The 16447-nt window shown below is 35.5% G+C and overlaps 1 protein-coding gene across 1 annotated transcript in view; it reads right to left on the bottom strand.

Annotated features, from left to right (window-relative positions):
- Positions 1–16447, bottom strand: part of LRFN5 (leucine rich repeat and fibronectin type III domain containing 5) — a 290011-nt gene that overhangs the window by 154631 nt on the left and 118933 nt on the right. The window lies entirely within an intron of this gene.

Below are 16447 nucleotides of genomic sequence, written 5' to 3'. Positions count from 1 at the left end.
GCTCACACTGTGTACCAGGGCACAGAAGCTGCATTACCCTAAGGGATAAAAATTAGGTTTCATGCCACTAAAGCATGTATGTTAAACTATCCAACTGCCATTCACCTTGCTGGACTGAGGCTGAACAGTCTCTCTACCTGCTCTTACCTTTATTAGCCAAAAAATAAAAGAAAATATGGATTTCTGGTGCTTGAGAAATGTCAGGTGGTTTAAAATACTGGGAGAAAATGCTCCATGTGTAGATAGGAATCATTCTGTTTTTGTTGTGGTAGTGGCTGTTTCTTTGTTTTTAATTTATTACTTAAAGCTCTATTCAAAATGCTAAATAAACTATATTGAAAATAGATCTACTTGAAATTTATATATCCATGAATTTATGGTCTAAGTAAATTCACACTGGCATACTATATACACAGTATATTTTAAATACCTACACAGTATATATATACATTATAATAGAAATACCTATGCATATATAGATATACTTTATGCATATATAGATAAGCAGACATTTCTAATATGCACACCCTCATGAGTATATACGAGAAGATTATATATAAATAAAAATGTATGTAGACAGAGTGAGCCTGCCTTATAACAGTTACAATAAGAACATGACAGCATACATTGTAGACGTGAGTCAGTGAGTTGAATAGGAGGCTGTAAATCCTGGGCAACTGTTGAGCAATTGTAAATTAGACTCACAGTGGATTAAAAGAAGATTATGGAGCAATCTCAAATGAACCAAGGACCACCTGGAAACAGGACGCTAGAATCATTGCAAACATGCTAATAGGCAATAGGGATGTAGAAAATATCTAGAAGCATGAGGAGTACGTCCTTCTGGTAGAAGGGTGGGGAGGACTTGAACACACATTTACAACTACAGGAAAGAACTGAGAGAATGGGGTGAGAGGTGTCACAATTATGTGCCCCTAATGGTACATCACATGCCTTAGCTCTTCCATTGGCTTATAAACTCTTTGAGGTCCAAGAACACCATATGAGTAATTGAATGTATATGTAGCATCAAGCATATTCACTACATATAACAGATGCTCAAGAAATACAAATTAAAGATTTTCAACTGCAAATAAAGGAAAATCATATACTAGAAATCTCAAGAGAAGTTACCACTTGTGAAAGTTTCTAAGAGAAACGATGACTCAAAAAACAAAATTCTAAAAGTAAAATACAAATGATGCAATTAGAAACGATTCTGATGGCAGAGGTGACTGGAAAAAGAAGTTACAGAAACGATGAAGACTGTATAAGAGGAATTCTACATAAGGTCATATTATATATATATACATACATATATATATAATAGCACATATAAAAAAGATAGAAGAAAGGACGCAGAACCAAGATGAATATAAAATAGTGTTTGCAAAGCACTTTCAGATACATAATTTCATTAGAGAGTAACCCTGCTGTCCTTGGTCTTTTCTTGTTCAGCATTTTGACACTAAATTGCAAAAGGACATAAGAAACAGTGCTTATTAAATCTGTGAATCTGTGACTGACACAAAACTGGGATTTAAAAATGTCTCCATAGGTTTAATAGATGAGCCAAGACTGTCAAGATGAAATATAATAAACCAAAGGTAAAGATGCTTAGATTCAGAAACGGAGCTATTAAAGTGCAGGGTGAGGGACAGATCTTTAAAGGAAGTCGATATGAAATTCACGTAAAGGTGTTAATTGTCCCCATGATCCCAAGGGTCAACAATTTCAGGGCTGCAATCTCAGCATTCAGTAATAGAAAAGAACACCAAGTTTAACAGCTTCAGTGAATTATCTTGTCCTTATCAAATCACACCTGTAATATATTATGTCTCACTCTGAAATCTATTGAAACATGTCTGTAGACAGATACCCAAGGAAAGTACGGCCAAGCCCAACCACTGCATATTGAAAAAAAAAAATGGTTGGAAAGAAAAAAGTGGAAACTTTATTTTGGGAAAGAGATAATACACAGGTGAGATATTTTCAAATATTCTTTGTAAGGTGTGGGAGATGGAGGAGTTAACACCAGAGAACATGATGTGAAGTGAAGGCCAAGAGCAACATTAGGAACATGCTATCTGAATAGTCCTTCAGGAGGAGGGGCTGTAGGAGGCAGTGAGTTCATCGTTTGCTAAGAAGTTCATTCTATATGGCTCTCAAAGATGACAACACCCCCCATCCTCATCCTGTTCACAGCTGGCTTGCAGGATCTTGGTTCCCCACCAGGGATCCAACCCAGGGTCCTAGGAGTGAAAGTGCCAAGTCATAACCACTGGACTGTCAGGGAATTCCCCAAGATGATATTCTTGTGTGGGATTTAAGACTGGAAGGGATGGTCACGAAGATATCTCCAAATATTATGGTCCTTTTGGGACTGCCTCTAATAAGGAGAAGGAAATGACAACCCACTCCAGTATTCTTGCCGGGAGAATCCCATGGACAGAGGAGCCTGGAGAGCTACATGGATAGAGGAGCCTGGAAGGCTACAATCCGTGAGATGGCAAGAGTCGGACACGACTTTGCAACTAAAACACCACCGCCACTAACAAGGAAGCCAGGTTTATGCTCGCCCTGCTTCAAAGGGAAAGCAACTTGCCTGCACCCTCAGAGTGAAGCTCTGCTTAGAAAGGTCTCTTCCAAAGTGATGAGATAAATACAAACATGCATCATCGCTAAATTTATAACGTGATAAATGTTTAAGATCGAATATAAATGAGAAAATTTACCTCATTCTTTAGGACTATAAGGAGAAATATGTTTCTCTTCCAACACACAAGTATGGGGGGAGGGTAGTTTTAATCATCTTTTCAGTATTTTCTAGTCTCTTATTTTCACATTTGACCAAGGGAACTGTAACTTCCCCTAAAACTCTAAAAATATGTGCATTTAAATTTTACTATTAATTTACTATATGCTATGAGGTCTTTGCTAAGTCTTTGGGCAAAAGCACAACTTGATTTTCTTCTTTACTGAATAAATGCATTAGCCAAGTTGGTGCTGCCTAGGTGTAACTGAGCTCAGAATAAAATAAAAGCCAATTTTAATATTTTATTTCTGTACTTTATTATTTTCCAAGTTTATCTACACATTATTTAGGTTGGCCTTCAAAATAGTCTTAAAGAGGCAGGTAGCACTGTTATTTGATGATGTTTCTGAGGCCCAGATATAAGTCATTTGCACAAGGCCATGACACTATTTTTTATCTTTTCATCCTGTTATGGGGTTCTCTGCTTTATTGACTATGCCAAAGCCTTTCACTGTATGGACCACAACAAACTCTGGAAAATTCTTCAAAAGATGGGAATACCAGATCTCCTGGCCTGCCTCTTGCGAAATCTGCATTCAGGTTAGGAAACAACAGTTAGAACTGGATATGGAACAACAAACTGGTTTCAAATAGGGAAAGGAGTACTTCAAGGCTATATATTGTCACCCTGCTTATTTAACTTATATGCAGAGTACATCATGAGAAACGCTGGACTGGAAGAAGCACAAGCTAGAATCAAGATTGCCAGGAGAAATATCAATAACCTCAGATAGCAGATGACTTCACCCTTATGGCAGAAAGTGAAGAAGAACAAAAGAGCCTCTTGATGACAGTGAAAGAGGAGAATGAAAAAGTTCGCTTAAAGCTCAACATTCAGAAAACGAAGATTATGGCATATGGTCCCATCACCTCATGGCAAATAGATGGGGAAACAGTGAAACAGTGACAGATTTTATTTTGGGGGGCTCCAAAATCACTTCAGATGATGACTGCAGCCATGAAATTAAAAGAGGCTTACTCCTTAGAAGAAAAGTTATGACCAACCTAGATAGCATATTAAAAAGCAGAGACATTACTTTGCCAACTAAGGTCCATCTAGTCAAAGCTACGGTTTTTCCAGTGGTCATGTATGTATGTGACAGATGGACTATAAAGAAAGTTGAGTGCTGAAGAATTGATGGTTTTGACCTGTGGTGTTGGAGAATACTCTTGAGAGTCCCTTGGACAGCAAGGAGATCCAATCAGTCCATCCTAAAGGAAATCAGTTATGAATATTCATTGGAAGGACTGATGCTGAAGCTGAAACTCCAATACTTTGGCCACCTGACGAGAAGAAATGACTCATTGGAAAAGACCCTGATGCTGGGAAAGACTGAAGGCAGGAGGAGAAGGGGACGACAGAGGATGAGATGACTGGATGGCATCAACAACTAGATAGACATGAGTTTGAGTAAACTCCAGGAGTTGCCGATGGACAGGGAGGCCTGGCGTGATGCAGTATATGAAGTCACAAAGAGTCGGACATGACTGAGTGACTGAACTGAACTAAACTGATGACACTATTTGTAGTAGAGAATTTCTGACTCCTTGTGTCTCTTTCCATTCAAATTTGTTTTTCTAATTTATATAAAAAGTTACACAGGCATAAGAAACTTCAACCAAGTTGTGTCAAAGAAGGAAACAGATATCCCTAAAATGATAAGAATAACAAGAAATAAACTGTAAATTCTATTCATAGGATTCAAATTGGTAAATAATTTATGCACACGTTTTCTACTTTATATTATAGCTAAGGGCTATATATGCTTAAATTTACCTCAGCATATCAAAACTGGATAAGCTGAACAGAATATGTATTTTATTTATTTATTTTTTTTTTTATTTTTCAGTGGGTTTTGTCATACATTGATGTGAATCAGCCATAGAGTTACACGAATTAATGCAAGTTAGAGACATAGTTTCAAAATGTACATGTATTCCTATTGATGTTGGCTTGACTTTACTATTATTTAGATCATTTTATTAAAATACATGATGGTTTTCTAACCTGCTATTTCTTAATGAATGCAATAATTTAGTGACAGTGAGTACTCAAAATTAGGATGAAAATTTTCTCATCTCATCAGTAAGGTTCTCTCGACTTATAATCTTAATACCCTAGCTCTGCTTGCACTCATTCCTCTACCTCATTCCACTACCTTTATTATGATTTAGTATTTCACTGTCCCTCACCTGCATTAATGCAACAGCCTCACAAGTGGGATCTGTGCTCCTGTCTTATCACAAGACAACATAGTTTCCATATTTTCATTTACCACCACTGTCATGATTATCTCTATAAAATGCAAATCAAAATATGTGTCACATATAAAATTCTAGTATGGCATACGAGTCCCATAAGCATCTGTCTCCCACCATTCTTCATGCCTTAAGCTCCATGCATACTAACCATATACTTTTGAAGACAACTTTGAAATTTCGAATTATGTTTGCAAACCCTCAAAACAACTTCCCTTTTCGATATGTGAGGCCTCTGAATTGGATGCTTCTTCAACATAGAGTATCCTTATCCTTCTTCTTTGTCTAGTTAATGCCTCATTTCTAAATTTAGCTTAAATAACTGAGACTCCTTCATAGCTCAGATGGTAAAGAATCTGCCTGCAGTGCAGGAGACCAGGGTTCAATCCCTGCGTCAGGACAATTACCTGAAGAAGGGAATGGCTACCCGCTCTAGTATTCTAGCCTGGAGAACCTCATGGCCAAGAGGACCCTGACGGGCTATAATCCATGGGGTCGCAAAGAGTCAGACAGGACTGAGCGACTATCACTTTCACTTTTCACTTTCAAGAGGAAAAAATTAAGAATAGATTACATAATCAAATCTACACACACACACACAAATATTCTGGCTAATGATGGCTAATGTGGAAGAAAAGAAACCAGTTAAGAGATGCTTTCCATAGTCCAGGATGTAGATGCAATTTTTGGAACAGGATGGTGGCAGGGGCAAAAATGGAACTTCATACAGATCTGTTTGATGTGCCCCCCGCCCCCCCCCACACACACACAAAAAACAAAAACCAGCATTTGGAATTGTGACTCTATCACTTAAGAGTTTTATGACTTAGGGAAAAGTCATTTTACCTAAACACCAATGACCTCATCTCATATATTTTACATGAGAATTAAATGAGATCATGTAAGTAGAGTTCAAACAAAAGCTTGGAATGAAGCTGGTAGTCAAAGGGGCAGCTTACCTTTGAAAACTATCAAGTCTAGTTTGTTCAAGGTTAATTTAAAAAGCTGGTAAGTACTTCAGATATTGGAAATGAACTTATAGAAAAAAAATGGCTCCCTAAGTTCATATTAACAGAAAACATGATGTTTAAAAAAATAAAGGTTTAGATCATCTTAATTATGAGCTAAAGAAAAACAGAATAACAAGACCTGCAGTCTGTGTATGCTTAGATCTTAGTTCCTCACACTTCCCCCACCATCCTTGGCCAAGTGAATTAAATTCTTGCATTATCAAATATTTTTTATTAAAAGGAAGCACTGGGCTATATAATGATATCATTTCTTCTCATTTTAGAGTTGAACATCTAGATAACAAGTGCCCAATCTGTGCAGGGCATTCTATTGAGGACTACTCTTGTACCAACCAGATGTGAATCTTCTGCTTGATTAACATACAAATATGTAAATTTTTGACAGAATTACAGCAATCAGAGAAGGAAAGGCAACGTCAAATTCTCTGAAAAATTTGCCAAACAATGTCATTTTGGAGGTCTATGTTAATGAAAACTATACATTAAAATATATTTATCACACATATATTTATAAAAGTAAATGGAGGAACAGGAAAGAACTAACGTTCAAAAACAGAAAAATGGTTAGGTGAAAAAGAGTCGACTAGAACAATATGCTCTAATCATCAAAAGTAAAAGTTATGTAGTATGTATTTACATAAAAAATTAGAATGCTAGTTTTTTTTAAAAAATCACAAAATACTATCTTTTTAATAACTAATCCTATATACCAAGTCCACACTTAAACTATATTTCCTGCGGTAAGCCTGTCCTGACACCTAAATTTGGTAACTTTGGTTAATCCATCATATTTTAGCCTCCCTATAATATAAACTTAATATTTATGGTAACATGTTTTATGTCTACCCATCTTCTTGCAAGATTTGCATTATCTACCACACTGCTCTCAGGATTCATCAAAGTACTCCAGGCTTACATCACTAAAATGTTTGTAAATTTAACAAACTTTGCTAAAAGTAAGTTTGAATACAACCAACAACTTGAAGGGAATTATTACAGTTAATATCTGCTGAAGTGGTGATAAGCAATTAGAATTTTATTTTCCCATTACAGAGTTTAATCAGCATTTTTATAACACTTGTGTAATAAAAAGGTCAACATCAAAAGACAGCCATTTAAAAAAGTCTATTGCTTTCTATGGCTTTATCTGTATACCTAATAATGAATAGAATTGATGATTAAAAAGACAATTGTAATGGTCAAATATCAGACAGAACTTGGGGCAAAAAGGGCTATAGATTGAATTAAGAGGATCAATTTTCATGTTTTAAGACAATTTACAACTACTGTGATTTCAGCAATTAAAACTGCTAAGATTCTTTCAGAAAACTATCTTATTAAAGTAATTATTTTCACTTATTTACAACAAAATATTACTTTCTTAATCTTTTTCCAGGATAACCATAGATGTTTAAAAAACTTATTACTCTAAAATTATTGCTAAGTATATGGAAAAATAAACATTATACATAAAGAAATTTTAACCTTAGAGCTTTAAAACAGGTGTGGACAAAATCTTTTAATTCAAAAAATCATTTCTTCCACAGAACTTGATATTCCATAGACCATCAAGAGATGTTCATGAATTATTTAACAAAGATACTAAATTACTGAAGTTACAAAAGTATTTTCACTTTAATATTCTTTCTTGTACTTAGTAGGAAACTATTACTGTAAAAAATGAGAATAAAAAATAAAAATAAAAAAAAAAGAATAAGGGATACAGTTTTTGATAGGCTGATTGATTAATTGCAAAAAGTTAGCATAACTGAGCTTACAGGTGTAAACTCTCATTCTGTATTTTTAACTGTAATTCATGTTCATTTTTAAAAGATGCCACTATGTGAATAAATAGTTAATTCATGTATTGAGCTGAAGGGGACATTTTAAGCCAAAATGGATGGGTATTTAGAATTGTTGGTTAGTGAGTTCATTTTTTGAAAGGCCTCACAAAAACAACATACTTGATCAATTTTTCATGGAGTCATTAAAATTCAAGTTGCCATTTTTGTCAAAGTGATAAAAATGTCTCTCATCTAAAATGCTCAGACATTCAACTGAGTTAAGAACATTAGAACCTAGAGACTCATAAAATATTTTGGCTTCAAGATAGAAGACAGCTATAAAATTTGGAGACTTTCCCAATCTTATGCAGCAGATTGGATGGATTCTCTTAATGATGAAGAATTAAGAATGTAAGAAGCCTAGAAAAGACTGTATTTCTTACATGCAATGGAAATCTGAGAATTAACTAAAGGACTTAAAAACATTTATGGGATCACACAATATCTTTTATTCTTATTAAGAGGTAGATAGACAAATGAGTTTCAACTTATCTTTACAGTTGAACTCTTTTTGTTCACTTTTTGAAAAGGATAAATAGTTTTGTTTTTTCATCTTTGAGAGTCTTAGAGTTCATTAAGATGATATACGAGGTTCAAATATTGTTAAACATTTTTTGCTGAGTGATTCTATTTAGTCTTTTATTTTACTCTGGATCATAGGATCTTTTTAGTTGTTAGTCTAAACTCTCAGAGCCATTTTATTTGTATTTTCTTCAAAAAGAAGGAATACAAACTAATTCTGTCTGCATGCACTTTTTGTAATTGCTGACCCTGCAAATTTATCCAATAAACATGACTAATGGCAGACTGCCCAAAGTGAGGTTCAGCCTTTTAGAGTCTGTAAAAGCCACATACAAAGGAGTGACACTGCCAACATCACCACCAGAAACTTCCTATTAAATGAAGACTGAACTGAAAATTAGGATAGGCCTATGTTACTGCAGTGCCATGAAAACAAAGCAGATGCTTCACCTGAAATGAAAGAATAAAAGCTCATCCATATTTTAATGTAATTTTTGTGTGATTAAACCTAGAAGAAATTCCTAAAGAAGAACTTCAGGAGAAACAAAAATTATTTTCTTGTAAAATAGATCATAGGCAAAATTACAGAAAAGGGCAAAGTGAATTTAGATGGTTTTTTTCCAATAGACGTGTCATCCTCTCAATAAACCCTAACTGTCACAATGAACTTTTTCCTGAAACACTCTGGAAAAAAAGGCTGTGGGTCTCGTCACACAGAGATGTTGAAAGACTTCTGAGCAAAGATGTAAAGAGGGTGAATTTTTCTCTTTACTCTTAGTCTTTTGGCCACTTTTCCCTTTTCAGTATTCATTCCTTAAGTGACAAGACGGTAAATATTTCATCTTATCACACAATGTCAAATTCAGTTCCATCTGCAATTGGCCTTTCTGCAGTGAGAGGAAAATTGCATTTAAGATCATTTGGTCACAACCCTAATAAAAGTGAAAGTGAACGTGAAGTTGCTCAGTCTGTTCGACTGTTTGCAACCCCATAGGCTATATATAGCCCACTAGACTCCTCTGTCCATGGTATTCTCCAGGCAAGAATATTGGAGTGGGTTGCCATTTCCTTCTCCAGGGAATTTTCCTGACCCAGGGATGGAACGCAGGTCTCCTGCATTGCAGGCAGATGCTTTAACCTCTAAGCCACCAGGGAAGCCCTAGTAAACTCATATGCTATACAACCTTAATATATTCATATTTAAACAGTTTAACCATAATGTGTAGGATGCTTTATAAGTTTGAGCCTCATGTAAGAGGAAAAGGTGAAAAAACAGAATTATCTGACAGAGGAGAATATGGTGTGTCAAAACCTAAAAGGTCTTTGAAAGATAAGTGATTGATTCCTGTGATGGCCATTAAAAGTCAAAAGGATAGGAAAAAATGAATGACATTTTTTTTTTGGTTGTGGAGAGGGTATGACTGTGTAGATCACAACAAACGGTGGAAAATTCTTAAAGAGATGGGAATACCAGACCGCATGACCTGCCTCCTGAGAAATCGGTATGAAGGTCACAAAGAAAGAGTTAGAACTCAACATGGAACAACAGACTGCTTCCAAACTGGGAAAGGAGTTCGTCAAGGCTGTATATTGACACCCTGCTTATTTAACTTATATGCAGAGTGCATCATGAGAAATGCTGGGCTGGATGAAGTGCAAGATGGAATCAAGATTGCCAGGAGAAACGTCAATAACCTCAGATATGCAGATGACACCACCCTTATGGCAGAAAGCAAAGAAGAACTAAAGAGCCTCTTGATGAAAGTGAAAGAGGAGAGTGAAAAAGTTGGCTTAAAACTCAACATTCAGAAAACTAAGATCATGGCATCTAGTCCCATCACTTCATGGCAAACAGATGGGGAAACAATGGAAACAGTGAGCCCCAAAATTTTGGGGGCTCCAAAATCACTGTAGATGGTGACTGCAGCCATGAAATTAAAAGACACTTACTCCTTGAAAGGAAAGTTATGACCAACCAAGACTGCATATTAAAACAGGGACATTAATTTGCCAACAAAGGTCTGTCTAGTCAAACGTATGATTTTTCCAGTAGTCGTGTATGGATGTGAGAGTTGGACTATAAAGAAAGCTGAGTGCCGAAGAATTGATGTTTTTGAATTGTGCTGTTGGAGAAGACTCTTGAGAGTCACTTGGACTGCAAGGAGATCAAACCAGTCAATCCTAAAGAAAGTCAGTTATGAATATTCATTAGAAGAACTGATGCTGAAGCTGAATTTCCAATACTCTGGCCACCTGATGCGAAGAACTGACTCATTTGAAAAGACCCTGATGCTGGGAAAGACTGAAGGTGGGAGAATGGGACGACAGAGGATGAGATGGTTGGATGCCATCACCAACTCGATGGACATGAGTCTGAGTAAGCTCCAGAAACTGGTGATGGACAGGGAAGTCTGGAGTGCTACAGTCCATAGGGTTGCAAAGAGTCAGACACGACTGAGTGACTGAACTGAACTGAACTGAGGGTATGACCAAGTAGTTTAGACTACTGCTCATATACAATTACGGGGTACATTCGGCTTTAGCTTCAATATCATAATGCCTTTACTGAAATTCTTGCACTATAGACATTCTTCTAGTTATTATTTCTAGTATGTTCCTGAAAGGATTCATGTGTGCTACTCATCCTAATGCATATTAGCAAGAGTTACATTTCACATTGTGTATTTGTTATTTAACAAAGATTGTATTCTACCAAACTATGGCTTAGGAGTGGGATGTTTTTATTGACAAGAATTGGGACAGGAGGATGAAGGCATTATATAGAAAAGATAAGCAGAGGTGAAATTTCATGGATTCCTTTGAATAATCATAAAATGGCATAATTAGGGAAACACATATTGAAAACAATATCTGAGAGAAGCAAAGATTTACTTATCAGCATCAAATAGTGATAGTCCTTACCCAATTGCAAGTCAAGCTATTTAAGTAATATCATGCCCTTTTATCTAATTAATGTTATTAATATTATGATCATCAATCATACTTGATACCACAGGGGATTCTAAGAGGAAGCATTTTTTAATAAGTAGATAAAAGCACTACCAAATAAATAACTTATGAAAAATGTCAACCAACTGCATCCTACTTTCTGTTTTGAAAATAGATGGCTAATATTTTGAACAATAACTTTTTCCAAAATGTTTTTTTCAGCTTAATACAAGAGAAAGCAAGAATATATAAAAACTGGGTGGTTATGGGTAAACAGTCATTATTCCAGAGAAAGAAAAGAGTGTGTGCAGCATAAAGGAATGTCCTTTGATGTCCTAGATGTCCTATGAAGTAGACATTTATCCTGACATATCTTAAAATATTTTTTTTAAATAAAGCAACATGTTTCAATGGAGACTGAGAAACAGTATTTGGCCAAACGCACTGAAATAATTACACAGATGTGGCAATTTACCAACTCTTGACAAATAGATTGGGTTGAGACTATGAAAGGTATACATTTAAAAAATCATCTGCTCCCAAGCAAAGTAAGTCAGAAAAACAAATATTGTCTCCTAACACATACATGTGAAATCTAGAAAAATGGTATAGATGACCTTATTTCCAAAGCAAAAATAAAGACACAGACATAGAGAATAAATACATGAATACCAAAGAGTAAAAGGTGGGTGGGAGGAATTGGGAAATTGGGATTTGGCACATGTACTCCACTGATATTATGTAGAAAATAGATCAGTAATGAGAATCTACTGTAAAGATAAGGAACTCTATTTAATGCACTGTGATCACCTGAAAGGGAAAGAAGCCCCAGAGGAAGGGGATATACGTACATGTATGGGTAATTCACTCTGATGTGCCGCAGAAACTAACACAGCATTGTAAAGCAACTATATTCCAAAGAAAAATTAATTTAAAAATAAATTTTAAAAAAAGCTTTACCCCCAAAAGCATGGCACAACAACTGGGGGATTAAGGAAGACTTCTAGGTCTTACTTTTGAGACAACTGACTAGTTTCCATGTGTCCGACAGTGAAAAATATCTTGTAAGTGTTAGAAGAGATAGGAAGGTATCTTGCTAGGCCAGACTTAACTATCGCATTATACGTAAATATGAACCTTGTGGATCAAGATGCAGTCAAATGTCAACTGTCTCCAAACAACAGATAAAGTAATGCAAGCAAATGGGAGTCAGAAAACAGGAGTTAAAGTGCTGGGTTCCAAAACAGATAGCCCTGGTTTCTCATGCTGACTATACTTTTTAATAGCTGACTGTACTTTATTATTATTTAATAATAAAGAGAATAACCTTTAAGTCTCCAGTTTATCATCCCTAAAATGTAAATACTAATTCAAGGCACCTTGTTATGTGGTCACATAACTTAAGTGAAAGGGACTCTGTACCTACATATATGTGCTCATTAAGACATAACTACAGCTGACTTCATTATTAACACTAAACTACTATCTGCTATGAAATGAGAAAGGAAAAGGACGGAGCCCCAAGGCAATAGATCGCAGTGCTGTTCCTTAGCATTAAAATCAATAAAAGCAACAATTCAAGACTGTTTTAAAAAAATGAAAAATTTGACAAAATGCAGAAAAAAAATAGACAAATTTGGTGCTGGAAAATCTATAAGGCCTTTGAATGGCAGTAACTGATTACTGAGATACTGAGGTGTGAAATAAAAAGTCAAAAAGTAGGAAGAATGAATGAGCCTTTTGTAATGGCTATGGAGAGACAATGAATTAAGAACTGATATGAATTAAGAACTAATTATCAAAAAAAAAGAACTAATTATCACAGAAATAAATTCTTGAATTTCATTATTACATGTTATATATTAATGATAATATATTCTTGAAAGTATGCTTACAATTTTAAATATCTTATCCATCTTTACTTGGGTTATATCCACTCTCAGCAATAGAAGGAACATATTTATAATGTCCTATAGAAAGAAGTGGGCTGCCCAAGTGGTGCTAGTGATAAAGAAGCCACCTGCCAATGCAGGAGACATAAGAGACGTGAGTTTGATCCCTGGGTCGGGAAGATCCCATGGAGGCGGAAATGGCAACCCACTCCAGTATTCTTGCCTGGAGAATCCCATGGACAGAGGAGCCTGGTGGGCTACAGTCTATGGGGTCGCAGAGAGCTGGACACAGCTGAAGCGACTTAGCACACACACATGCACACATCAAAGGGAGTATGTGTACTTATTAAACTACAGAAAGATAAAAGAAAAACTGCTCAAATTACCACTTAAAAAATACTGTAATTTAGTATGTCCCTGTCTCTTTAATTATTACAAGTCAATTCACATGAGCTTATGAATGTTATTTCTAAAGCCCAAATGGAAATTATTTCAGCTTTCTTTGTTACATGTTAGAACAAATCGTAGCTAAAGGTGTTAGCTAATTGATAATGAAATATAAATGTCTTAATCTGTTTCAAAGGTTTTTAGTTTGTAATTTGGTAGCCTCAAAAGAAAAATGTTCCAAACTTAAAGGCTATTTCACTCTTACTAAATGTGACAAATTAGGTATGCCTTTCAACATTTTCAAATCATCTGAATAAGATACTTTTTAAAAAGATCACTCCTTTTTTTTCTTTTTTTACCATGACCACAGAATAAAAATATTCATTTTCTTGAGCACAAATAAGCATCCACCTAATGGAGAATTCCACGGATTGTATAGCCAAGGGATCGCAGAGCTGGATACGACTGAGAGACTTTCTCTTTCACTACTAGATTAGTAACCAAGAACTTTTTTTTTTTTTTGGCTGAACCTCACGGCATGTGGGACCTTAGTTCAGGGATCAAATCTGTGCCCATTCATTTCTTTTATCAGAAGTTGCCATTAGAATTTTTTTTTTTACTGTATTGTGGTAAGAACACTTAACATGAGACCTGCTCTCTGAACAAAAAATCAGGTTTCTAACACAGCAGCAGCATCTGTCACACAACGTTGTAGAGCAGATCTTTACACTTAAGCATGTTGCCCAACTGAAAATGCACATTTCATTTCCCATTCCCCCTAGCCCCTTGCCACTAGCATTCTATTCTTTGCTTCTATGAGTTTGACTATTAATATTTTACATAGCTCATACAAGAGAAAGCACACAGTATTTGTTCTTCTGTGACTGGCTTATTTCACTTAGCATAATTTCCTCAAGCAGAATTTTACTAAAAACTTACAGCAAAGGTTTTGGTCTATTTTTGAGTCTTTTTTGGAGGGATTTTCTTTGCTGCTTTGTCTTTTGCCTTCTTTTCCAATATTAAACAATATCAATATATATCTCAAAAATAAACATATTGAGATATATTTAAATGTATAATATCACATACATATTCTCTTCAAACATTTTATATATATAAAATTATATAATAAAATCTTAAAGGATGAAAAGAGTAAAATGATTTAAATAAGATTCAGCTTTATCAGAAACAAAAAGGTATGATGAGAATATATTAAAGTTGCATTACAGGTAAACTGAAGGTTATAAGATTACTAAGTGTGTTAAGCTGTACCATGATAAAAACATTAGTGAAGAATAAAGGTTGTATGTGAGTGACTTGAAATAATAGCTCTCTATAATAATAGAATAGTTTCAGACAGAAATTTCTCTAAATATGCATATGTATAACAGGTATAAAATACTACATAATATTATTCTAAAAGAATACTACAATCTTGTGGTATATTTAAAAACCATATACAGGTATACTTTGTTTTATTGCACCTCACTTTATTGTACTTCACAGATACTGTGTTTTTTTTTTCTTGCTGTTGTTTACAAAACAAAACTTCATGACAACTCTGCATCGAGCAGGCCTATTGGCACAATTTTTCCAACAGCATTTGCTCACTCCAAGTCTTTGTATCACATTTTGATAATTCAAATGATATTTCAAGTTTTTTTTATAATTATTATGCTTGTTACTGTGACTTGTGATCAGTGATCTTTGATGTTACTATTGCAGGTTTTTAGGATGCCACAAACTACCCAAATAAGATGGTAAACTTAACTCATAAATGTGTGTGTGTTCTCCACTGAATGGCTGCTCCACTGTCTCTCTCTTCTCTTTGGGCCTCCCTATTCCCCGAGACACAACAATATTTAAATTATGCTAATCAATAAGCCTACAACAGCTTCAAAAACACATATTGTTCAAGTGAGAGGAAAAAGATCACATATCTCACTTTAAGTCAAAGACAGAAATGACTGCGCTAAGTGAGGAAGGCTCATGGAAAGCCAAACGTGTCTTCGCTTAGTCGTGAGCAACTCTTTGCGGCCCCATGGAATGTAGCCTACCAGGCCTCTCCACCCATGGGATTTTCCAGGCAAGAGTACTGGAGTGGGTTGTCATTTCCTTCTCCAAGGGATCTTCCCGACCCAGAGATCAAACCTGGGTCTCCCACATTGCAGGCAGACGCTTTACCCTCTAAGCCACCAGGGAAGCCAAGACAGGTTGAAATCCAGACTCTTATGCCCAATGATTAGCTAAGTTGTGAATGCAAAGGAAAAGTTCTTGAAGGCAATTAAACATACTAATCCAATGAACACATGATGGATAAGAAAGTGAAAGAGGCTTACTGCTGATTTGGAGAAAGATTAGTGGTCTGGATAGAAGATCATACAAACCACAACATTCCCTTAAGCCAAAGCCTAATTCAGATCAAGTCCCTAACTCTCATCAATTTTAGAAAGGCTGAGAGAGGTGAGGAAGCTTCAGAAGTAAAGTTTGAAGCTAGCAGAGTTGGTTCACGAGGTTTAAGGAAAAAAAGCATCTCCATAACATAAAAGTGCAAAGTGAAGCAGCAAGGACTGATTTACAATCTGTATAGTTAAGATCATTATTGAAAATGACTACAGTAAACAACAAATTTTTTTACTTAAACAAGACAGCCTTGCATTGCAAGAAGATGTCATTTAGAACTCTCACAGATAAAGAGGAGAAATCAACGGCAGGCTTCGAAGCTTCAAAAGACAGGATGACTCTCTT

The sequence above is a fragment of the Muntiacus reevesi genome, chromosome 15 (genome assembly GCF_963930625.1).
Source record: "Muntiacus reevesi chromosome 15, mMunRee1.1, whole genome shotgun sequence".
In the NCBI taxonomy this organism is placed as follows: domain Eukaryota; kingdom Metazoa; phylum Chordata; class Mammalia; order Artiodactyla; family Cervidae; genus Muntiacus; species Muntiacus reevesi.
This window is presented reverse-complemented; position numbering and strand designations above follow the sequence as displayed.